Source organism: Lathamus discolor, chromosome 2, assembly GCF_037157495.1.
Source record: "Lathamus discolor isolate bLatDis1 chromosome 2, bLatDis1.hap1, whole genome shotgun sequence".
NCBI classification, from domain to species: domain Eukaryota; kingdom Metazoa; phylum Chordata; class Aves; order Psittaciformes; family Psittacidae; genus Lathamus; species Lathamus discolor.
This window is the reverse complement of record NC_088885.1, coordinates 143,004,271-143,029,605: the sequence shown is the minus strand read 5'-3', so window position 1 is coordinate 143,029,605 and position 25,335 is coordinate 143,004,271.

The window sequence follows — 25,335 nt, the reverse complement described above, 5'->3', positions numbered from 1 at the left end:
GGGGAAGTTTAGATTAGATATAAGGAGGAAGTTCTGTACTGTGAAGGTAGTGAGGCACTGGAATGAGTTGCTATGGAAGCTATGAATGCTCCATTCCTGTCAGTGTTCAAGGCCAAGTTGGAAGGAATCCTGGGTGATATGGTTTAGTGCAAGGTGTCCCTGCCCATGGCAAGGTGGTTGGAACTAGATGATTTTAAGGTTCTTTCAAACCCTAACTATTCTATGATTCTTCAGTTCTCCTAGAAATCCAAATTACATTGTGAAAAGCTGAATGTTGGATTTGTATCAACTGTTTTAATGAATGATCTTGGAAGCAGAATAACGATATCACATTTCTCTGTTATCTAATAAATAACAAAAGCCCACAACAGTAGAACTACATAATTTCCTGTACAAAATAAATATTTAATGGATACCATAACAGTAAGCTTTCCTTGTGAATGCAGGGGTGATTATATGTCATTAAAACTAGCATAATTACAAATACTATTATTGGTCATAAAACTGTTATATTTTCTAAGAGTTCCAGCTATAATAACTGATACTGTTATCACCTAATGTAGTTAATTCTAGACGTGAGTTTTCAAACTATTCAAAATTTCATTTTCTTTTATAAGAGATTAAAGGATAGGCTATTCCATTTTTATACATGCACATATTGTTAATTTATTGTTGTTTGTATTTGACCTTTCCTTCAGAAGTTAACAAGTTTGAATTTAAAAATTTCTCACAGTGCAGTATATTTTACAGTGTGTCTTAAACCACACACACTCTATTTGCAAAATCACAATCATCTGTGCTAGTTATGTTCACTTCAGTGTGTAACTAGAAAAGATAAACATCCAATTGCAAAATGTATACCCTATTGTCAAATTATCAACTACCAAAACTTGATTTTCCCTAAGAGACATGAATGACATTTCAAAATGCAAATTACTAGATCTCTGCATATCCCTTATTTGAAAACACAGTGTTAAAGCATGAAAACAAAGAGCCAAGCATAAACAGTAGCAGAGAAGCTAATATGTACAGGACTTGACTTAAAATATGACTTTATTCATGACTGGCATCTTACAAGCTAGGAAAAAAAAAAAAAGGATGGAGAGAAATAATAAATAAATATTTCTAAAATAATTCTTCAGAAAGAATTGCACAAAGGCTTTTTGCTTTAAGTTGATAAAGAAATCTAATTATTTCAAGCATTCAGATATAGATGTGAATCTGTACGGTATACAGAGATCCATAGCATGAAAACTAATATTGAATTTCAGCCTTCATACACTTCTGATTCAAATTTTTAATGACAAAATTAAAATGTTATAGATGAATTTCACTCTTGCCAGTATTAATCTGTCCGATACCTCTGTTTATAAGACGGGTAGGAGTAAGACATAAAGGTAGACCATCTGCTTACAGAGGAAAAGCAAACATACATCTCTTCAAAGTAAGAATTTATGCCAGAGGTTGTCCTTAGTGCTTTTTCAGCAGGTATTTCTAAAAATGCAGTCTATCAAAGTTCATGGATTAAAGATGACTTTAGGCTTTCTTCTAATGACAGTAAAATACATGAGTGTCTGGAAAAGAACATTTCAATTACTGACAGAGGCAAAGATAAAATATTAAGATTTCTATTAGTTTATAACACCACTGATTAAAATATATTTTGTCATTCCAAAATTTTTCAGGCATCTTTCACATACTCACCTGCATTGAAACTACCCATTGAGCTTTTCTGGAGCCGTTAGACTATCCTAAACCTCTAAGACAATGTGCTATATATGCAGTACTGAAGAACTGCCTGGGTAAGATTTATTTTCTAGGTTTTATTGTCATGTGCATGGAATCACCTATAAGGCTGACTAAAGGGTTTTTCACTTGTGACTGATGTAGCTATCCTGTGCTTATGCTGATAAAAACTTTATTCAGCTTTGCAATGTCATACATTTACCATGTATAAAGCAAATTTATCTCTTTGAAAAGCTGTCACTTCATCTAAAGTAAGACAATCTTTTTCTGCTTCAGCTTTCTATGAAAAGATAGCAAAAGCAATCTAGGTAAAAAGAATAATTTGTTCTTAATAATTCCAGTTACCAAGAATGAATGGCACACAGTTAAAAGGTTTACTTATTGCTGAAATTTGTCAAAGTTCAACGTATACTATTCGTAAGCAGTTTCATGTGAAGTGTCCCATAAAGAAAAATTAGGTTTGTAGCTTAAAAGTTATGCTGAATACCTAAAGGCATGACATACCTAGTAATGTATTATTCACATAGGTGTATTTGAAACTGTCAGATATTCTTGTAAAAAATAATATTACCAGTGAACTAAAGCTGCTTGTCTGGGATTAAGACTGTCAGATATAAATTCGACAGGCCAATGGGGAGTGTCAGCTCTGCAAATTTGTAATGTGAACAATCCAGAAATCTATTTTGCCTTTTTTTCTGCATTCTATCAAAGCTACATAATCTTACAAAAGGATTTCTTTTGAAAATCCAAAATGTATTCTTCGAGAGATTTAAGGATTTAAGAATCTATTTATTCCGATCCTTGCACATCTGTATCTCTTACATATATTTCTTTCCTGAAATCACTTTCAGTGCAAGAATAGGTATGCTTCAACTAGTCTGAATACAATTAATGCAATTTTAGCAAATTCAGTAGCTGTTTCGGATTTTTAAATGCTAATAGGTCCATTTAAAAACACCTATTTAACTGGCAAGAATTCAAAAATTTCAGACAAAATGCAGTTCTGTTTTATAAACAAAAAACGTTACATGAAGTAACATTATGTAAGTTAACATAAGATTTCCCTAACAAAACAATTTTAAAAACATGTTTTAAAAACAGTGTAAGTTACAAATAAAGTAGAAATCTACCTCCATGGAATCATCACTCAGGAAAAAAATCTTTACGTTAGAGGAGTTAAAAACACCAAGAAAATAATTGCTTATTGTTCTAAAAAATCTGTGTTTTCTATAACTCTCACAAATTAGTGATCTCATTTTACAGAGGTGGATTCTATCATCTCACGTGACCTATTATCCTGGGTTCAGCTGTAACAGTTGTTTTTCTCCTTCTTAGTAGCTAGTGCAGTGCCGTGTTTTCGGCTTTAGCCTGAGAACAATGCTGATAACACACCAGTGTCTTTAGTTGTTGCTAAGTAATGTTTACTTCGATCAAGGACTTTTCAGTGCCATGCTCTGCCAAGTGAGGAGGAACACAAGAAGCCAGGAGGAAGCAGAGACAGGACACCTGACCCAAACTAGCCAAACGAGTATTCTATACCACAGCACATCATGCCCAGTACATAAACTAGAGGGAGTTACCCAGAAGGGCCAGTTCACTGCTCGGGTCAGGCTGGGTATCAGTCAACAGGTGGTGAGCAACTGTATTGTGCATCACTCGTGTTTATTGGTTTGGGATTTTTTTTCCCCTTCCCTTTTTAGTTTAATATTATCTTCCCTTGTTACTTCCCTTATCATTACTAGTGTTATTATTATTCATAGTAGTCTTATATTATACTTTACTTACTGGACTGTTCTTATCTCAACCCATGGGATTTACATTCTTCTGATTCTCCTCCCCATTCTGCCTGCAGCTGGGGGGAGGAGTGCTTTCTCCTATACTTTCAAAGAGAATGGACTGAACATAAGCTATTTTAACTTCATCGGTCATTGATTTTTTTATTTTTTTTAAATGTGAGTTTGCTTCTATATGCATTCTATATGCCTTCTATACCTGTCCTGGGCTCAGCAGTAGCAGTCATTTTTCTCAGTCTTAGTAGCTGGTGCAGTGCTGTGTTTTTGACTTTCATCCTGGGAATAACACTGATAACACTGATGTTTTTAGTTGTTGCTATGTTTAAGTAATGTACATTTAAAAGTTGATATATAAAAAAAAAAAAAGAAAAAAAAAAAAAAAAAGGCCTGCCTTATTGTCTACTCCCCTTTTCCTCTGGTGTTATGTTCACCTTTCCACTGCTCCTTCAGGTCCTAAGGCTGAGTGAGAGTGAGGGCTTCCACCCTGGAGTGGCAGTTAGGGATTACCATGAGTGGTCACCAGCTTCAAGCCTTCACAGGGAGAAGTTTAGTGTTTAATGGAGGGTGTTCCTCTTTCACCTTGCCAGGAGGAGCAGCAAGATGTTAATGCTTCTGTCCTGAGTTCAGCAGTAGCAGACATTTTTCTCCTTCTTAGTAGCTGGTGCTGCTGTGGTTTTGACTTTCAGCCTGGGAACAGCGCTGATAACACCGATGTTTTTAGTTGTTGCTCAGTAATGTTTACTCTGACCAAGGACTTTTCTGAGTCTCATGCTCTGCCAGGGAAGAGGGGAAGGCGGGAGGAAGCAGCGGCAGGACAGCTGACCCAAACTAGCCAAAGGGGTATTCCATACCACAGCACGTCATGCCCAGTATATAAACTGGGGGGAGTTACCCGGAGGGGCTAGATCGCTGTTCGGGTCAGGCGGTGGGTGGGTCTCTCCTCTTGTTATTTCCCTTATCATTATTACCATTGGTGGCAGCATTAGTGGTTTTGTGTTATACCTTAGTTTCTGGTCTGTTCTTATCTCAACCCATGGGAATTCTTTTTCTCCTCCCCATCCCTCCGGGAGCTGAGGGAGGAAAGGTGGAGGGGGGAGTGAGTGAGCGGCTACGTGGTTCTGGGCTGCCAGCTGCGATTAAACCACGACAACACCAAAATGGAAAATTGTATATTACCATTATTTTTTCCAGCCTCATGGTCTTCTAGCTTTCAAAAAAGTCTGTCATATACGTATCAGTTCTAAGCATCCTGAGGTGTTCTGCTATACCGTACAAAACTACTTATTTTGTGTATATTTTTGAAATGGATATGTCAGAATCTGAACTTAGTATTAGAATATAACTTTTCCTTAGAAGTTAGATCTACCGTAACTTGCCAAAGTCCTATAATTATTTTTCAGAAAACTCTTTAAAAAAAAAGTTGCTGACTTCTCTGTGTCTTCGCAACTATACATTAGAGTCATGGATCTCTTTGTTGTACTACAATTATGAGGAGATATTAGACATATATATAACGTGATGTTTTAGTAGAGCGTAAAATCCCCAAAAGTACCTTAGGGCTATGGTATATACTGACTACACCAATGTACAGAAATTTGAATGGATCACAGCAAAGGCAGATGAAAAGCTGTATTTTGTGGCTTAGTTGTTTTTCACACCATACCAAATCCAACAGAAACTGCATCATTACTGCAACCGAATATGAGAAATGCTAGTCAAATTGTTCCACATGCACTGCCTCGCTCTCTTTTTTTACTAGTAACTATCCTGCCCAACTTCCTCTCATGCATCTGCAAGTTTAATTTTTCCTAGCTCTAGCCTGACATTGGAAAGTTAGAGATTTTTGTAACTGTAACAACATACATTCTGAACTGTTTGAACAAACTGCTTTTTTTAAAGCATTTGAAGGTGTGATTGGAAACATTTGATTTTTTTGAGTGTATGTTAAATCATCAAACCATCCATTTCACAGGTCCACAATGTTCTCGCTCATGGGAGCACTGAATTATGAAGCAATAATGACACAGCGCTACCTGGCCAAACAATGAGAAAATACCACAGGAGTATTCTCCTGGAAAGAACTGGCTGGGTGTTCAATATAAATGGGGAAAGAAAAATTCCAGGTAAACAAGAAAAAGGCTGTGTTACCACTAATTAAACTGTCTTTTGACATTTGTATCACAAGTGAATTGGGAGGGAGGAGGAAACAAATTTTTCTTTTAATTCAGTGCATGACTGCATTCTGGTTTATTTCCCCAGAAAACTTTTTCAAAGTGAAAAATCCATAGCTCAGCAAACTGTAATGAGGTAAGCTTTGTATTTTGTCTGTTCAGGGGCTAAGAGTCAGAATAACTAAGTCAATATGAAGGGGGAAATAATAATAAACAAACAAACAAAGAAATAAATACATTCCACCTGTTTCCTTCCAGTAATTATTTGTGAAAGCAAAGCCTGAGAGACACTTTTGTTGACTTTAGAAAACTAACAATATGGTATGACCAAAATATCTACCCGAGTATTTGGAACTTTGAGACAAGACCACTACACTCCATCAACACAAGAATTTCTACAGCTGTCTCAAAGTAATTCTGTGTTATCTACCCAGTAGTGTCTTGTGCATAGATGTTACTACCCACAGTTGCACTTCTTAAGTACTGTTGTATAGATCCCTTTCAGGCCAAGCAATTATCCTGTTGGTTTGGCTAGATAGATCTGAGATTTGAAATTAAATGTAAAATTGTAGCCTGCAGTTTAAGCATAGCTATAAGCACAACTTCCCTGTGAGAAGGAAGAATACAGATGAACAGCTGAAAAGAAAAGAAAACAAAACACAAGAGGATATACTGATCTGGTATGGGTCACTGAATTATCTGAGTTAAAGGAATATGAAGTGTTTCTGTTATGGAAAGTCAAGAAAAAAGCTTACTTGGCAGAGCTTGCAGTTGAGTAAAACTAAGACATGAAATATACATGGAGGATTATGGTTATTTAGAAATGCATATTCTATGTGTTTTTTAAATTTTTAGTTAAATAAAGTTCAAGAATGCCGTTGGCCACTATCACTAGTTACTAGCTCTGAGGTTAAAAAACATGAATCCCAAACCCTAGAAGCATTACATGGTGATAAAACTTGTATGCTACATGTCATAGATTCCCTGAGGCTTAAGTTGTGCTGAGATAAAACCTCATGAGTATTTCAAGGACAGATGAGGATGAAGAGGAAGAGTCTGCAAACTGAGGTAGGTTCATTCAAGGGAGACAAGGAAACTACCAAAGATACCAGATGATTTACTTTTGGATGATGACCATAGGGCTTAGTGCAGGAATTTTCTAAATTATGCAGATAACTAAAAGGAAGAGAATCTTTCACTTGCCAATCTTCTGATAAATCATTTATCATCTAACTGAAAAGCTGCTTTATCCCATAAACTTATAAACATCCTCCATATTCACGTGGTTTCAGTATTGCAGGCAAAATGCCCTGTAGACATACATAAATTTTTAAACATGTTCTTTTATTTTTTTTTTTTAATACTGGTTTAAATTTGCTTTCCAACCAGGAGGCATTCTAAAACTAAAACCAAAGAAAGTGGGAACTTTAAACTTCAAACATGGCTTTAGAGATCCTTTTGTCAGAGGAAGAGACTGTATGGAAGGAAACAAAAAGCAGGAGGACATGTTATTAAATAATGGCATTTTATTATCTTACATTTTTTATTCAATGATATGTACAGGCAGAAGATAATCAACTCAGATCAAACTAAGTGCTCAAATTTAGAAAACAATCAGGACTCTACTTTGACTAGCTTAGTTAAAATTTTCTTAAGAAAAAATTAACATAATTGTCTGAATTGGTCACCTATTTAATATCTGAAGGGCACTAGATACTCCAGTAAAAAAGAGCTTCCATTATCACATCTAACACAAAATATATATCTTACAAGTAGAACAGCATTTTTAGTAGATCCTATTAACTTTATGATTCTATCACAAAACTAAAGAAATAAAAATAGAGGAGATAAAAAGATTTATGATACTAAATAACTTTCAGGGGAAAGAAAGTAGGAGGTGCTCTATGTATGCATATATTTATTTTAATCCTAAAAGAAGGAAAGATACGGTCTTCACTGGTTTTGATCCTGTATGCTCAGGCCTCAGAGATCAAGCCTTAAAACTTTTCTTACTCAAAAAGGCTTCCCTGTTGTGCATGACAGAGAAAGAAATGAAGACTTTTTTCTTTGGCAATATTCATTTGCCTCTGAATTATAATAGAGTAGAAAACCCGATGTTTCCGTACATGAAACCAAATTACTACCAAAGAAATACTAGGAATACGAGATAATTTCTTCCTCAATTTGTCTTAAACCAGACATTAAAGAACAAGAGCAGGGCTGCTTCACAAAGGTGATGAATTAAGAGCCAAGTGTGACCAGACGGCAGGCCCTACCCAGCTGAGGCTATTCCTCATATATATAAATTAGGATATATATATGAAATTTCTGTAGCATTCGCCTTATCATACAAACGAGAAAATTTAGCCCCAGAGTTAGTCCTCAGTTCAGTAGCTACTTGAAGACTGCATTGCTCTTCTGAAACTATGTTCTCTGTAAATGAATACTAGCTATTGCTTGTGGTAACACTTATGTGGTAGGAATTATATTAAATGTGAATACAGGCAATAGAAGGAAATAGAATTTTATTTTGTGAGGGGAGGAAAACCTTACTGCGTGAAAATGAGGTCTGAACACATAAACTGAAATAAATGATAGCTAATAATTTGTATAATACTGGTAGTAAAATATGTGCATGGGAAGAAATCTTCAGAGGTATACCTGTAAAAGTTAGCCCTAACTAATATTTCCTCCATTTCATGTAAGTGTATGAAAGGGAAGTGCCCAAGATAAGATCTGCCATTGACTTCTGCAAGACCAGACTGGTCCTCTGCAAATGGAATATGAGTCAGTGCCCTCTGAAAGTAAATTAAAAGATTCCTATAAAAACATTCATCTGAATAGTCATCTAGATCTCAGCTTACTTTACCACTTAATGTATGGAAGTCAGCAGAGGTTATGAGGCAATACATTACACTATTCAAGGCATATGCTCTATTATACCTACATTTAGTGAGATGAATTACACTGTTGACTATACCTTTATCAACTATGATACACATACAAACAGATTCAATTGTAGATATCTACAGTGTAAGAAAGACAAGCATTGTGGTCAGATCCAATTAATTCCATCATAATGTATGAAGTGCGTAATACATGAATTCCACTTTTCCCAAACCAATACAATCCATGCCACATCAATACCAACTTGAGAAACAAAAGAGAAGAGTGAAGTAAGGTACAATTTCTTTATCTTTGTTGTTCTTGTTTTTAAAAAACAATACATCTCAGGATTTTGCTCTCTGGTTTCCACGTCTTAAGAAAACACAACTTCATATATTTTTTACGTTTACTCTGTAGTACTGAGGATTAGAAATTAACAACTCCGAAATGGTAGCTGAGGGTTATTTTGCAGGACCTGACAGTTCTACATAATGAACAAGATGTGTCAGCCACCCACTTCCAGATTCATTAATAACCAAGAAAACAGCTGTTACTTTCCACCATCGTAATCCATTCTTTAGCAAACGATATTATGACTTTTCTTATTCTTTAACTTACTTATTCTTTAACTTACTTATTCTTTAACTTAACTTATTCTTTAACTTACTATTTAAAAGTTTCATTTTAATAACTCAGAAAGCAACCATTTAATTAAAGCCTAAAATGTGTGCTTACACTGATAGGTACATATTCATCTCAGTTCACTTTTTGCAAGTGAAAACATAAAGTGGTGAAAACAAAAGCACAAAGCAGTTTAATGAGAGTGCTGAAACACTCAGACCTCAGTCCTTGTGCCATATTAGTTTGCACTCAAGATAATTCTTGCCAAGATATTATTCAGCTAATGAGTTATATTCCTATCCGATACGATTGTAAAAAAAAAAAAAAGAAAAGAAAAAAGGAAAAAGCAATCCTATAGGCTAGTATGGACCTAAACTTATGTCAGCCTTAAAGTATAAAAAATTTAGCAGCTTTTTCAGAAACTACAGTTGCCCAGGAGACTGGGGAAGCTGTCAATTCAGATGAAACTGTCATAAATGCAGTCTTTTTCAATTTATATGAGTATTATTAAAAAAATAAATACATATAGTTTGGCTTTAAAGTTTAACTGCAACAACTGTTGAAGAAAGAAATTAAGATAGATACAGCCATAAATGATGCCAAATTAGTTCATAAGTCTGATTACAAGAAAATCTTTTAGCAGTCTATAAGACAGCACAAGAAAAATCACATGTAAGTATAAATCTTTAAAACGTTTACTTAGGTATAATTTTTTAAGACTAAAAGAGGGAAAGGATGCATCCAAAGGTCTAAACTCACAAAAATAATTAAAGTGGAATTATCAATGAAAGAAATTGAGCAGGAATTTAGTTAGGAAATTATGTCTAAAACCAACAGTGATTAGCTCTTTCAATATGTCTGAAGCACTCACTCTCCCTTCCTAAGAAACTCTAGCAAAAACTTGTAGTCAAGCTTTTACCTTCAACTGTGTGACACATTATGAATACATTTAAGTAGTCTGTACATATGATATTGACAAAAACTTTTTTTTCAAATCTTACCTGAAATCTGACTAGGCTGCAATTTCCAGCACTGGCATGCTGCCTCCTGGAAAGTGTTCGAACAGAAACCTGCGTGCTTTTTCGAACTGAACAAAACCACGCCAATCAAAATCTTGTAGATAAGAGCCTGCCAACTTTTTCATTCTATGTGCAGAAGCAAATGGATAAAGTTAATTTAACATTACAAAAGGGGTTGAATTTAGCTGCCTTTTTATGAAAGTATTACTGGTATAACTAAATTTTCTTATTAATTTCTTTGGCAGGGTATCTGTGATCGGTATAGTCTTCAATAAGCATCTAACTGACATGGTCTGAAAAGCTGGCAGTTAAGCACAGAAAAATACCATCAGAGGCTTTTTTTTGTAGGCCTTCAAACACAACCTAGACTTTAAGGTTGCCAAGTATGTTAATGTGGTCATTTGTAAATGACCGTGGATACATTAACTGAGATATTTGGAAAATGGTGATTTTCAATCAAATAGAACAGAACCAGCCTAATTTATTTTCTGTAACTGCTGTGATTCATCATTCCTATTCAAAGTGGCTCTGAAATTTATATCATGGATACTCTCTGGGACGGATGACTCTACCAGATAGGACTTCATTGTACTACTTAGTCCACGAATTTATGAATAATAGCAACCTATCAATTAAAGAGTTCACCATTTATGTTGAAAAATAGAGCATGTGATTAAGGCAAATAATTCTGAGGAAATACAAAATCTAACTGGTCACAAAACAGTACACTTATTAATCATTAGTCATTCAGGCTATCAGTCTGTGTCTGGATAAGCGCAGTACAGAGATGCCAAATTACTGGAAGATTCGAACCTAGAGCCCTACGTGGCCCAAAACAATGCTTTCCTATCTTATTGGATAGGAATCTAACTCATTAGCTGAATAATATCTTGTCAGGAATTATCTTGGATGCACGCTAATAAAAAAACTCTAGCAAACTTTTGGATTTTTAATAGGACAAAATGACTATCAAATTTAAACCACTATGGATCCTTTACCTATCCATTTCTTCAGCTTAGTTCTGAGCAGCACAGGAATTTGAAGACAGTAATTCTACACATAAATTTTTAAGGTAATTTAATTTCACAGAAAATTGCTTGGGAGTTGGAATAACAAACACAATACAAAATTAACGTAGTTAAATTTACCTTTGTTTTTTAACTAAACATGTCTGAGGTTTATCTTAAAAGCAGTTGGATATTTTGTCTTTCTCACTTATCCCTTAATGACTAGAAACCTGTCTTTTAAATTTATGGACTGTCCAGTTCATGGCCAATTTATAGCCATTGCACCTGTGCCAAAATTGTCATTCAGCTTAAATAACCTTTCTCCCTACGTCCTGTTTGCTTCTGTGATGTACTTAGGGAGAACAAGCTGATCTCCTCCCATGCTTCATTTTGCTGGTCACACAAACCCAACTCTTCAAATCTCATTTCATAAAACTCACTCTACTCTCTGGTAAGAGGTCTTACCTCTACCTATTCCAATTTTAACTTCTCTTCCACGATCAAGGTAACCAGAATGGTATACAGCGTTCTAGATGAGGTCTCAGCAGTATGCAGAGATGCCACGTCTCAAAAAAAAAAAAAAAACAAAAACCAAAAAAAAACCCAAGACAAAACAAACAAAAAGAGCCAAACCAAAACCAACCAACCAACCAATTGAAAAAAAAAAAAAAAACAAACCACAAAAAATAAGTCTACTACATATTTTGCTTCCTGGATAATCTGTTTCTAAAATTTGAAGCAATTGGTTTTGGTATTGTGTCAAGTTAAAAGCATGACCAAAGACAGCGTGAATCATTTATGTGCTCTGTGACTGTAGTCTACATTATAAAATAAACACAAAGCTGCACAAAAGTGATTCTCTCTGCAGAAACTAGCTTTCTGTTTTATTTTCTTACAGAATATCCCTTATCATGTTTATGATGGATCAAGTTCACACAGTGGCATCAAAGCTGTAACTAGATGCTCAGAAGTTAAACTTGTCATGCTGTTATTAACTCTAATGAGACAGTTACTTCTTTTTAATTAAAAGGTTGATTAGCTATTGAGACAAAGAAGAGCCACAAGGACCTGCTGTGAATGATGTCAAGCCTGCAGGTATTCAAAAATCCCTGAGTCTGTACAGTTTAGGCTAGTGTTAATAGGAACCCTCTAAACTCTACATAAATTTATGTCTGATATAAACTATCAAGGAAATAAATAGTTTATTCTTGTTTTAAAATATTTTTTCCTCATTTATAACTCATTATTTTTTCCTGGAAGATATCTTTAGTCATATTTGCAAGCTTTGTGCAAGTATAACTAGGCAAAATTCCACCATTTCTCTTCAACACTAGACCACAACAGTGTAGTCTAATAGCATTCATTCCTATACCATATTAGTACTATAAGCATGTGAAAAGCCATAGAACGCCATTTAAACTTACGTCATATTCACTTGCTCTGTGATGGGCTAGGCAACACAGAAAAAAAAAAGGCTAGTAAGTACAGAATTATTAATCTGATTAAGGAAATGAACTGCAGAATCACATGTTTGTTGCAGAGAATGCAAAGTGCTACAGTGCCTGAATAGATATCCTGGATGTAATTAAGATTTATAAGCCTATTAACATAAACAATGGGGTTAGATAAGTTTATTCAAATTTGTTCACAAATGGCCCAAGATATGGCCGTAAGAGCTGCAGAGTGCTCAGGTGGTCCAAGTATTACAGCTGTATTAATTAAAAAGATTAAGTGAAAAAGTTTAGTTTAAAGCTAGCATAGCATTTTACCCAGTAAACAAGAGTATATGCAGAATAGTTTCCCTAGGTACCGTTCTTTACCACTGACCTATAAATGATATGCAGAGTGGTAATTAAAGCTTTTTTCTTTTTCAGCATGCAGTCCCATTTGGTCCTCTCCCTAGATCTGACCCCTGAAGGGTACATACAAGAATAATTAAAATACTTATTACACTATGAAGTTTGTAGTTCATAGAGCTAACTTGAAAAGCTTTATCTATGCAAACAGAGAAATGGTTAGTATTAAACTTATCTTTGGTGAGGAAAACATACCTATTAGAAAGAACAAAAAACTACCTAATATAGTAGAAAATAAACATGCTTGAAAGAAGATGATTAAAAACATTGTTTATCATCATGCCTCCTGCTTAGTGGGTGAAGAGATTGCCCCCAAATTATACACAGTTTATATGTATATGCATATATTACAGATATACTTATTATTTTGGGAACCAAAAAGTTTCTCAAAATCATTCTTGCAGGACATGACTCCAATATTTCAACAAATACTTTGCTCTGTTGAGGAAAATGTTCCCATATAAAAGTATCATGGTAGAGTTCCTTGTTCTACATACTGTCTTAGTCTGAGTGTGCATGGGTGCTGTTTGAGCAGCATAGTGTCTAATGAGCAGCACTGTGGCTACGCAACTCCCTATTTCTGTGACAGTAACAAAAAGCTGAAGTAGATAGAATGCACAATAGATAGACAAGCAGCAGGTGAGGTGTGAAACAATTCTTCTAACAGCAAGGATGGATTCATTGCAAGAAGGTCAAGTTTTACTTTTCTTGTATGAGGCAATGTAATGACCAGTATGTACCAAACCCAGAAGATTTTACCTGTGATTCCAGAATAGACTGGTAAAACAAAGAGGAGACACTACACTTCTTATTAGCTCCTTATCACCTCCTGTTAGGAGGTAGGTGCAATAGAACTATACCACAGTGAATGAGCTGTGAAACTGCATGCTAATACCTCTTTCAATGCAAAATCTGACAGTCCTACTGGTGTTCATTGTATAATATTCCCTGATGGCATCACAAGTTTTGTAATTCACATGCATTTTACCTTCTAACCATTTTTGAAGTTAGAGATGTATAATTATTCTATTTGGTTGTTTATTTTTTAATTTTCTATTTATTATTTATTCATTTTATTTTAGTTCATTTTATATTTTTTCTTATTTAACTTATCAATGAAATGATATTTTTCTTGAAATTTGTGGGTTTCACAGTCTAGCTTGGTAAAGAAGATGACATGAAAGGAGTTTCTGGAAGTCTCTGCAGCTCCCAAGCTTATGATAAAACTATCTGTTATGCCAAAGTCAGACAAACCTTGGCAGCATCTATTTAACAGCTCTTCTACACAGAAAAGTGTTTGACCTAAAACCTTCTGAAGTTAACAGATGTCAGTGGACTGTGGCAAATGTTCTTTGTTAATGGTCAGGCTGACATACAGTATTCTAGTCTGTGCTCTGAACAACCATTAAGAAATTGATCTTCCACAGTACAGACATAGGGGTTAAGGAATGGTTATTGTTTCATACTGTACCAGATTTGATCCTGTAGTCACAATAATGCGTTAAGGTTTAGAACAAGGCATTTAATTTTTATTTTCTTCAGTTTTAATCTGTATAATGGAGACATAAGCACTACCCTAACCAGTAACGGTCCCCTTCAAAATACTGGAATGGCATTGAATGAGCTTTATATGAAAGGAATTTCTGGAATGTTATTATGCCTACCAGACATCGCATCTATGACAAAGTAGGAGAACAGAAATAATTCCTTTTGCAGACATCATAAAAATATACCTGTTCAGTAACTTGATGCATGTTACACTGGTTTCCCTGATTTCATTCCCCAAACTTTTATGTTGCTTGTAAAATACAATTGCTCTTTTTACCTGTTTCTGGCCAGTCACTAACATACAGTGAACATCCATTCGTTAAGATTACGCTAATTTGCTTATTTCAATAGAATCGCAGGATTGTTGGAAGGATCTTTAAAAGCCTTCTCATTCATTCCTCTGCCCCAAGATTGACATTATTCTGCAATCTTAATGGGTTTTGGTTCAATTATTTATAAGCATTATATCGAGATTTCACACATTTAATGTATTTGGGAAGTTACATGTCAACTAACTGATTAATAGTAAAAATAATTCAGTATGTTTCAAGAAACCTGCTCTTTTGAGAGGGCAGGAGATGGACATCAAAATCCTCACTAAGATTTGCAGAAAACAGAAATTAGCTTTAAAGTCCTTTTTTCCCTTATTCCTATGATTTGCAGATGATAAGAGAACATTCCTCACAAGTGCCATGATACTCTGTGTGTGTTCTGTGACAGATTATGGTTGGTAGATCTTGACCGTTTTAATTAAAACATTGATCTTCCCCACATAATCATTCCTATTTGATTACATACACAAAATGTCCAATCATAGTTATTTCAGAATATGTTTACATTCTGGTTTAGCAGTGGTAATTCCCGCTACTCCTACCCAGTATAATTATTCACTGTCCAAAAGAGAGATGTAATCACAGTAGTAGGTCACTTTCATAAATGTATATTACCAATACAGAAGAGAGCAGTTATTACGGGAAAACTATTGAGAAAACTGTAGTGGAATATAATTTTTATCAGAATGGCTATACCAGTTAATCTCTCTCAGTTGATAAAGTCCACAGAATTGCACCTGTCTACAGAGAAAAGATCTGCATCTACTTGGGATTCAGAAATACAAGCTGTGTTGCTGAAGCAGTTCCTGACTATGTAAATCTTGTTCAGTGCAAGACGCTGTGATGCATCATTAAGTGACTTGTCTCATACTTCATGCTGAATTAAAGATTCTGCATTTTCAGCAGACTGAAGAATTTCAGAAACTAAATATGACCAGAACTGGCTGCAGAAACAGTATTTGTTAGCAGCTTACTCCAGAAAATCTGTCTGTGGTAAGTCTCTCTACCCTGCGCCTTTTTCTCAGTCAATATCAAACGTTTCTCCTCTTATCACATCTAGCGTAGGATATTCATGAACATGACAACTGACAGCAAAAGGAATCAAATAACATTTAGAAAAATCTATTGCAACTATGACACAAATGATTAAGTGCAAAACATTTCTATTACGGTTATTAACTTCTTAATTCAATATACGAATTAATATTGTCATTGTTTAACTCTACTAAAAACAATTTCTTGCTTTCAGTTTCACAGAAATCAGAGCATACCTTGACTCTTTGGCTATCACAGGGTTTTGAAATACTAAAACTAGCATGTCTCTGAACTTATTTCTGCTTAGTTTGTAAGGACGTTGCTCTGTAGAAAGGTTCAGGAAAAAAATAAAATTGGAAATTCCAAAAGAGGAGAAAAATAAGAAATAAATAAGAAATATTCTATTCGGAAGTTCCTATGCAATAAGAATTTTTAATATTCAGATAAAAGTTTGAGCCAAAGAGCTGCTCACCTTAGTACAGTTCCAAGGCTCCTAGCATGAAAACTGTCAATCTAAAACCCCTAGACTGATCAGTTCCGAGATCTCAAAGTTTCCAGAGTTCCTTGCTGCAGGTACAGAATCAGAAAGGATAAGAGAAGAGTGAAACTATAAGCTCTTTAACCAAAAGACTGAAATTTCTTTTGATTTCTCAACTGAACATGAAATTAGCATTGCTACTCATAAAGCAATGGTCATATTTGCATTTCTGTCCAGAAACCGAAACTTTAGCTCCCTGGAGGTTTTCATCCCTGTGAGAGTCTACACAGCAGCATTTACCTGGAGCTACGGCCTTGAAGATTCCATATTTAGTAGGCATAACTCCATTTAAGTGTCTTCCTCAGCTCAAGAAACAAAAGTAACATCCAAAAAATGGACTCTATTATCTTTCCTTGGAGAGAAGTAGTTAATGAAACAATTCAGTTTTACTTGTTGAAAATGCAGAGAATAAAACCAACTTCTTCAGGTTTGTATCTGGTTCACTGGATGATTCCTGTTCCTGGTTACAAGTTATAATAAAGATAAATAGCAACTTAAGAATTTAAACATGTAAAGGAGTGATTTAATTTCCAGTCTGCTTTTTGCCAGCTGAAGGAAATTTTTTCACCACACTTCTTAGATCTATGAATCCATGTGATATTATTTGAACCTTAGCAAACTTCGAACTGTTTTTTTTTTTATTTCATGACTTCTTAATGTAAAACAGAAAGTAAGTGTCCTTTTTCTTATTTGAGTCTTGGAGCTTTTTAATGTGGCAGCACTGAAATCCAAGAGAAAACACTTTAGTATCAAGCATGTCACTATAAGGCAGCTAGCAGCTAGCTGCTTTGGAGTCAGGATCACCACTCTTTTTCCTCCGACTGCAGACCTTCATCATCTTTTTTGCTCCTTAGCTGTCTCACCAATGGACCAAGAAGGGGAGACACACCATAGACTGAGTGATGGAGGAGAGAAAAATAGGGATGCAGGAATCTCAATTTATGTCACTTTAATTGCTGCAGAAGGATACCTTTAGAAGAGCTTAGTATCCATTGATACTGGTCTAAATAATCTCTCTTTTGACAAAAACTCAGCATAGTATGTTCTCATTCTTTACCATGAGGTGCTGGTCTTACATCTGGGTAAATGGGGTCTCTTCTGCTGGGTTTGTGTTCTGTCTTTCTAGAATACCTACATGGGCAGACAAACAGCTCTTTGAAATTCTAATCTACTTTACCCAACTACATGAGATAAACTTTGCAACTCAGCAATGACCTGTACTAGGGAAATATGATAAATGAGGGGAAAAAATATTTATACCTACTCTATGTATATATAAAATATATATATAAAAATATATACTCTCAGTCATTGCTGCTACAGAAACTAGACTCTGTCAATAGGACACTTTGTGAAACTCTTCCTTCCACACAAGCAGTTTGGAACGGTTTAGTGGCTTAGGAATTACCTGATGCCAAATCTACTAAAGAATCACAACTGGATGGGTACTCTGCTACATGCCAGACATTTCTGGGTTGTCATACACACAATGTGTGCAAATAGCGGCTTGTACAAAATGCTAGAAAGTCAATGCAGGCAGAGGAAGACTATCCCTTCACAGAATACATTACTGCCTGCATGGGAACACACTGTAAACTGAGATCATGGTTCAGGGTCAATCACATTTTGAGCAGATTCAAACATACTCATCCCATCTCTACAGACACTGCCTTCACCACTACATTTTCCAGTATTTGTGGTATGAGAAAAAAAATAATTCCCCCAAACTCCTTCTGAACCTTTTCCTGCAGTATGGCATGGCACAGATTGAGACAAAAGGTGAGACTATGACTCACCGGGTCAGTGCTTACAGGACTCCTTTTGGACAGCAGTCTAGAGTTTTATCATCAACCTAAAGGCTGCTTGGGTATTTCAGATAAAGCAACAACTTACTTAAACTTCAAAACAGGTGTGGCAGAAGGACACCACATCTCCACACTGCAGCAAGACTTAGAGTACTGAATCACATTATTTTTCTAATTATTATTCCACGAACTTCTGCTTAGACTTCTCTCCTGTAGGAGTCTAAGGTGGATCTTCAGTTGATTTCTGCCTTTTATATACTCTGTTCCAAGCTAAAAGATGTGGAGTGTCGAAAGAGAATACCATGTTTCACATTATCACAGAAGAAAGTATTTCTCATGTAGCATTATCTTTTTAAAAAAAATTGCTTACATACATGCAAATTACATTTGAAAACTCCTGTTTATGAAAAAAAATATAATAATTCTTGCTTTCCTTCTTTTGCAATAGCATACTTTTCATTGCACCTTTTCAGCTACCCACTATGGTTCTGCAATGTCTTCTGAGAAACATGTCATCATATCAGGGTCCGATTGCAGAAAAAACCCAGTGCCGGACCCTGTTTCAGTTTGTGATTGCAAGAGTGAAATTAAGATTCAAATGATGTCAAGTACTGTAACTGGACAGTTTGTTTATTGCAAATTACAAAAAGACAGTTATTCTAAAAAGAGGGAAATTATTGTAATAAAGGAGATAGCGATAGAACAGATTGGAAAAAAGGTAGAAAATGAAGCAAAAATATGGAGTGCAGGCAGAGAGAGAGAGAGGTAGTTACCACCATGGATCCAGCAGTGTACCGGGGATCCGTTGTCATCGTCATTGGTGGTAGGAGCTCTTCAGGGTTCATAGTCTCATAGTTTAGGAGCAGAGTGTCCCCCAAGAGTCCGTAGGAGGCAGGTGTTCCCATGAAGGCGTCCTTCTGGAGCCCCTTTGAAGGTACCCAGTGGAGTGTGTCTTGTGGAGTTGCTCTCACGGCAATGTCTCATGGAGGGTGTCCCTCAGGGTCCACAGTAGTCACCAGCGAAGAGTGTCCTCACGAAGATGTCCTTCTAGAGTCATCCTCATGGCAATGGCTCCCTGGTGATGTCCCTCTTGGTGGTGTGTCCCTAGGTGATTACCTTTTCCCCTTTTGTAAAGAGTTGGGGGGGGATACCTCTGCTTTTCATGTCTCTTATTACATGTTCCTGGTTGACCAGTTTCCCTGGTCATACAGCCAGATCTTCAACTGCACGTGTCCATGCACATGTGTCTGCAGCAATTCTTGGGATAATACCGCACAACAATCCTCGAGGTAATGGACCAGAGTCTTATCCCAGCTCTTTCTCACTCATCCCTCAGGCAATGCATGGTGGAGTCCCAGTTCAGCTCCTCATACCCTTCTCCCAGGCAATGGATATTGGAGTCTTATCTCAACTCCTCCCACCCATCTCTGAGAAAAAACGTAGGTGGATTTCCATTTCAGCTTCTCAGACTAATTTTTGAGACAAGGGACAGTGGAGTCTGATTTCAGATCAGTCTCTCACACATCATTAATTTATTTTTTTTTACTAGCGGTAAGTTGCTGTTAGGGATTATAATAAGCACATACAACTGTGGGCTTTGAAAACCTGAGATGTTTAATCAACTTCATAGACTGAAACCCATCTTTTTGATAAAGCATTCAAAGAGTATTTTCCATGGATGTAATATTCACCCTTGAACCTTCTTATATCCCATTGAGCACCTTAAGACAATGGAAGTATTTCACTAGAGCTAAGTGTTATAAACAATCAGTGAAAATGGTATATCTAAAATTAAACAGATACAGATTGTCACTAAATTCTTTATGAGATCCCAGGACTATTTCTGCCTGTTTTCTCTATACAAGGAAAAGGAAAGAAAAAGTTGTCTGTGAGGTATATTAATGTGAGAACTTCAAAGTCAACCAGAAGTAGAGTTCACATCAATGTCCTTAAGAAAAAAATAAAATTAAATATAGAAATAAAAGCCTTACAGTTCAGATTAATTAGTCTGAATCAGTATCTTTTGCCACTTTATAAAATGATGAAGCTAATGATTTAAGGAACAGAACTCCATAACTCACTAAGAGTTATAAAGCAGGTATGTTTATTGCAGCACTAGGTGTGAGGGAGATTGCTCCTCCTAACTCGCACACCGAGAGCTCAACAAGTTACATATTTATTACACACAAACATACATATTCATTAGATTTCACAAGCATAGGAGGAGATTATTACAATTAGTTCCAAGAACTCATTAATCCTATTCCCCTCCCCTCTATGCCTGCGCACTGCCATCTGGTGGTCTTGGGCCAGGGTCTTCTGGATGAAGTAAGAGATCTTCCTCGTCGTGCACTTTTCACACTTGGCAAAGATTCCCCAGCTGGCAACCTCAAGTCTTATAAAGACTAGCTGAAAAAGGTTCTTGTCAGACATTCATCTTCATGAGGGAAAAGGGTCCCTGATTTTGAACAATGTGTTTTGGCTAACTATTCTATTCTGAGTTATAGTTCAGAATCATAGAACAGAATCATAGAATAGTTAGGGTTGGAAAGGACCTTAAGATCATCTAGTTCCAACCCCCCTGCCATGGGCAGGGACACCTCACACTAAACCATAACACCCATGCTTTGTCCAACCTGGCCTTGAACACCACCGGGGATGGAACATTCACAACTTCCCCGGGTAACCCATTCCAGTGCCTCACCACCCTTACAGTAAAGAACGTCCTCCTTATATCCAATCTAAACTTCCCCTGTTTAAGTTTTAACCCGTTACCCCTTGTCCTATCACCACAGTCCCTAGTGAAATGTCCCTCCCCAACACCCTTATAGGCCCCCTTCAGATACTGGAAGGCTGCTATGAGGTCCCCACGCAGCCTTCTCTTCTCCAGGCTGAACAGCCCCAACTTCCTCAGCCTGTCTTCATACGGGAGGTGCTCCAGTCCCCTGATCATCCTTGTGGCCCTCCTCTGGACTTGTTCCAACAGTTCCATGTCCTTCTTATGTTGAGGACACCAGAACTTTACACAATACTCCAGGTGAGGTCTCACAAGAGGAGAGCAGAGGGGCAGGATCATCTCTTTCGACCTGCTGGTCACACTCCTTTTAATGCAGCCCAGGATACGCTTGGCTTTCTGGGCTGTGAGCGCACACTGTTCCAAGACTAGCAAGAACAAGAACATACCTGTTCCCTATACTAAGTTAAGACAATCAATACACAGTTTGAAGAAAACTCTTAACCCTTTCCTTAATCTGTTACTATTCCTCACATCACTAAGAGTTCACCAGATCTATCTTAAACATAACTACTGTGTGCTCAAAAGATAGATAGATAGATGGCAGATTATATATTTGTTTGCTTTGCTGATGAATAGATGGTGATAGGCCTTGTAATATTTTAGGATAAGATGCATAAGAACGGTTTCCTTTCAAACTAAAGTTTACTTCAGATGCATTCCAAAACATGTTGAATGCTTTTCAGGAACTCAGTTTTAGTCTCAGCTTTGGGGCCAGCTCACTAGTCTATTTTACATTTGAAAGGAAGGTGAGTAGAACAAAATAAACTGCAGTTCAAGTGTTTACCAAGTTCTTTCCTGTTTGTGACCTCAGGATCTGCCTGGAGCATAGAGTACAGGCCTTGCATAACCATCCACAATGGTAAGCTAATGAGAGCTGCCAGCTATAAAAACCCAAGATGTTTTAATTTACTTATTATGTACCTTAAACAGTACATATCAGTTAATTGTTACATAAGTCTTTATTAAAAACTGATCTTACAGCATTTAGAATACCATTTGATCATTGTTCCCCAATTTCACCAAGATATGCTACCTTAGAAGCATGTGGATTTCATCCAAGTGTTTGGAAAAAAAAAACTTACTTATGTTATCGTTCAGATCTTCTTTAGGAATTTACTGAAATAATACTAGCACTTCTTAGTAAATGTGTTCATGTGAGTTATCGAGAAATTTCAGTTGTCACACTCTTCTTTCTTTATCAATATGAAAGTTTCCACAGTACCAATAATTGTTTTCTTTAATACCTACATTCCTTTTTCATGGCATGCATGACATGCTCTCACCAAAAAAAAAAGAGCTGAAAATAAAAAACAAAAAAAGGAAAATATGTATGTCCTGGGTTCAGCTGTAACAGTTGTTTTTCTCCTTAGTAGCTGCTGCAGTGCTGTGATTTTGACTTTAGTCAGAGAACAACGCTGATAATACTGATGCTTTTAGTTGTTGCTAAGCAATGGTTACTCAGTCAAGGACTTTTCAGTCTCATGCTCTGCCAGTGAGGAAGCAGAGACAGGACACCTGACCCAAACTAACCTAAGGGGTATTCCATTCCACAGCATGTCATGCCCAGCATATAAACTGAGGGGTTACCCGGAAGGCCCAGATCACTGCTCGGGTCAGGCTGGGTGTCGGTCAGTGGGTGGTGAGCAATTTTACTGTGCATCACTTGCTTTTATAGTTTTCTTTTCCGCTTTTAGTTTTATATTCTCCCCTTGTTATTTGCCTTACCATAATTATTATTGGTGGTAGCAGTAGTGGTTTGTGTTATACCTTAGTTACTGGACTGTTCTTATCTCAACCCGTGGGATTCACATTCTTTCAGTTCTCCTCCCCATCCCTCCAGGAGCAGGGGGAGGAAGAATGGGGAGTAGTGAGTGAGCAGCTGCATCATTCTGAGTTACCGACTGTGCTTAAACTGCTACAATATATAATAAAGATAAACTATTCCACTTTATTTCTCTTTTAGATAAAATGAGATGAATTAGGAGGGAATCACACAGAAAGAAAAAAAAAAAAAAAAGCAAGAACAGTACCGTATAAAGAATTCTCCACTCCTAGTCACACTGCTTCTTTGAAAACCCCCACAGGTCCACATGCCTTTGCATGTTTGTCATGAATGACTTAAAGGTTCAGTCAACTGCTTTCTTGTCCACCCAGCCCATGAGAAGAATTAGTCAGAAACAGGTAAGCAGGCTCTTTGTGTCAGTGCACTGATAAGTACAATCTTCACAGTCTGTCTCCTCACCTTCCATGCTTTTTCCTTTTGCACTCACCCTAGTCTTAAACTAATTTCTGTTCCAGAAGGAAGCATTATGAAGATGAATCCTCACCTGCGCAAATAGGTTGCTGGGTTGTCTCCCAATGGTCAGGATTTTTAAGAGCTGATGATTCTGTCCAAAATCTTACTCTGAAAGGTGGAACATGTTTTGGCACCAAGACACTGCTTCCTAGGCATGTTCTGGTGTAGATGTTTTAACACTTCTACTAATTCATTCCAAATATTCTCAAAAAAATCCTTTCCATAGGGATTGATGAAAACCAATCTCTATGCAAAGCTTGGAAGTCTCCATTATTACAAGTGTGAGCCTCATACAAAGCAATTTGCTATAGAATTTTTGTTTGTGTAGAAGTAGAGAAAATACTTCCTCATATAGGCTTTCATAACTTCCACAAAGCTGTCCTACTTTCGTTCATGCTGTTTTACTACTCTACTAAATCTGCTATTCTGTCTCCTGTGTAGGCTGCCTGAAATGGGTAATCCATCTACATCATCCATCTTCCAACACCACTGTCAAATGTTTTTTCTAAATTTACAACGTATTATGAAGTGTTCAGACCTGTTCAGAAACCAAAGCTGGCTTACAAGAACCTTTGAATATATTTAGCAGTTATCTTTCACTAACATTTCTCCCCAAATGATCTTGTGCAACCTTGAATAAACCACAAAACCTCAGAGCAACTCAATTCCCCCATCTGTTTAACAGAAATAATATTATAATCAAAGTGATAAAGAGTAACATCAAAATTTTCACTTCCCTTATGGTCCAAGAGAGTTGGAAGTCAAATAGAAGCACTAAGAATTCCATTCCTTCTCTTGGTCAGCTGAAAATATGTATCTGAGGATAATCATTTGGTCCTTGTGGCTGAAAGATTTAAAATGATTTTTTTTCAGAAGGAGCCGAGAATAATGGAGGGTACACTGAAGCAATACAAAACTCCCATTTTACAACAGACCAGTGAGCCTACTAAAAGGGTTTTTTGTCTCTGGTCCTTGTCGTTTTTCAGAGGAATGCCTTCAGCTCTTGCACTGATTCTAGCTGTGCAATATTAATTTCCCACAAGTTAATGCTTTCCAACTGTGGCTCTAAGTATGAGGTCAGAGAATGAGTTTTAATTTTAGATAGGAAAATATACCATGGTATGTAAGTATCCCAATATTTTATAAAGAGTTTTCTTAAAAATTAACTCAAATCTCATTACATGGGGTATTAGGAGAAATTATTTTTAAATCTGAGATTTTTTATTTCTTTATTAAAAAAACAAACAAAAAAACCAAACAGTTTTTAATACATGAAGGGAATGAACAGTCTTCATAAGGAAAGAAATCACTTCATCTTAGCGGGCTATTCACTCATCTTGGTGTGTAAGACATGCTTCTTGCAAAGAGGTTGCAAACAAGAGAAGGAGAAGCCTGAGCTGCATTTCCTGTTTCTAAATGAACACGTCAACCAGCATGTTCCTGAACAAACACAAGCCACAGTAAGGAAAACTTCAGTGCATCATGTGAAAGGACGTATTTTTCAAGTATTTCTTTATTCAGGCAGGTATCCAAAATCAATCTCTTACATGATTTGATGGCATATTCTTCTTTTAGACCTGAGATAGAATTCAGGCCCAGTTAAGCACTCAGTCTTGCATGATAGTTTTAAGTGATAGCTTTAAGTGTATGCAAATCCATGCCTCTGAAAACTCTTAAGTACCTTTAACATCAAAAAAGGACACATAAACTGCATAGCAGATACGCAGGGATTTTCAACATTATAATGTTGGATTCGGGCATCATTTGTCATCTAAGTCATTGCAATTTAGGTCTTAAAATATTGTACTGGACAAAAAAAAAAAAGTGGTAAAAAAAAAAAAAGGCAAGAAACTGGTTCTTATATCCAAGAAGAAACAGGAAAAAG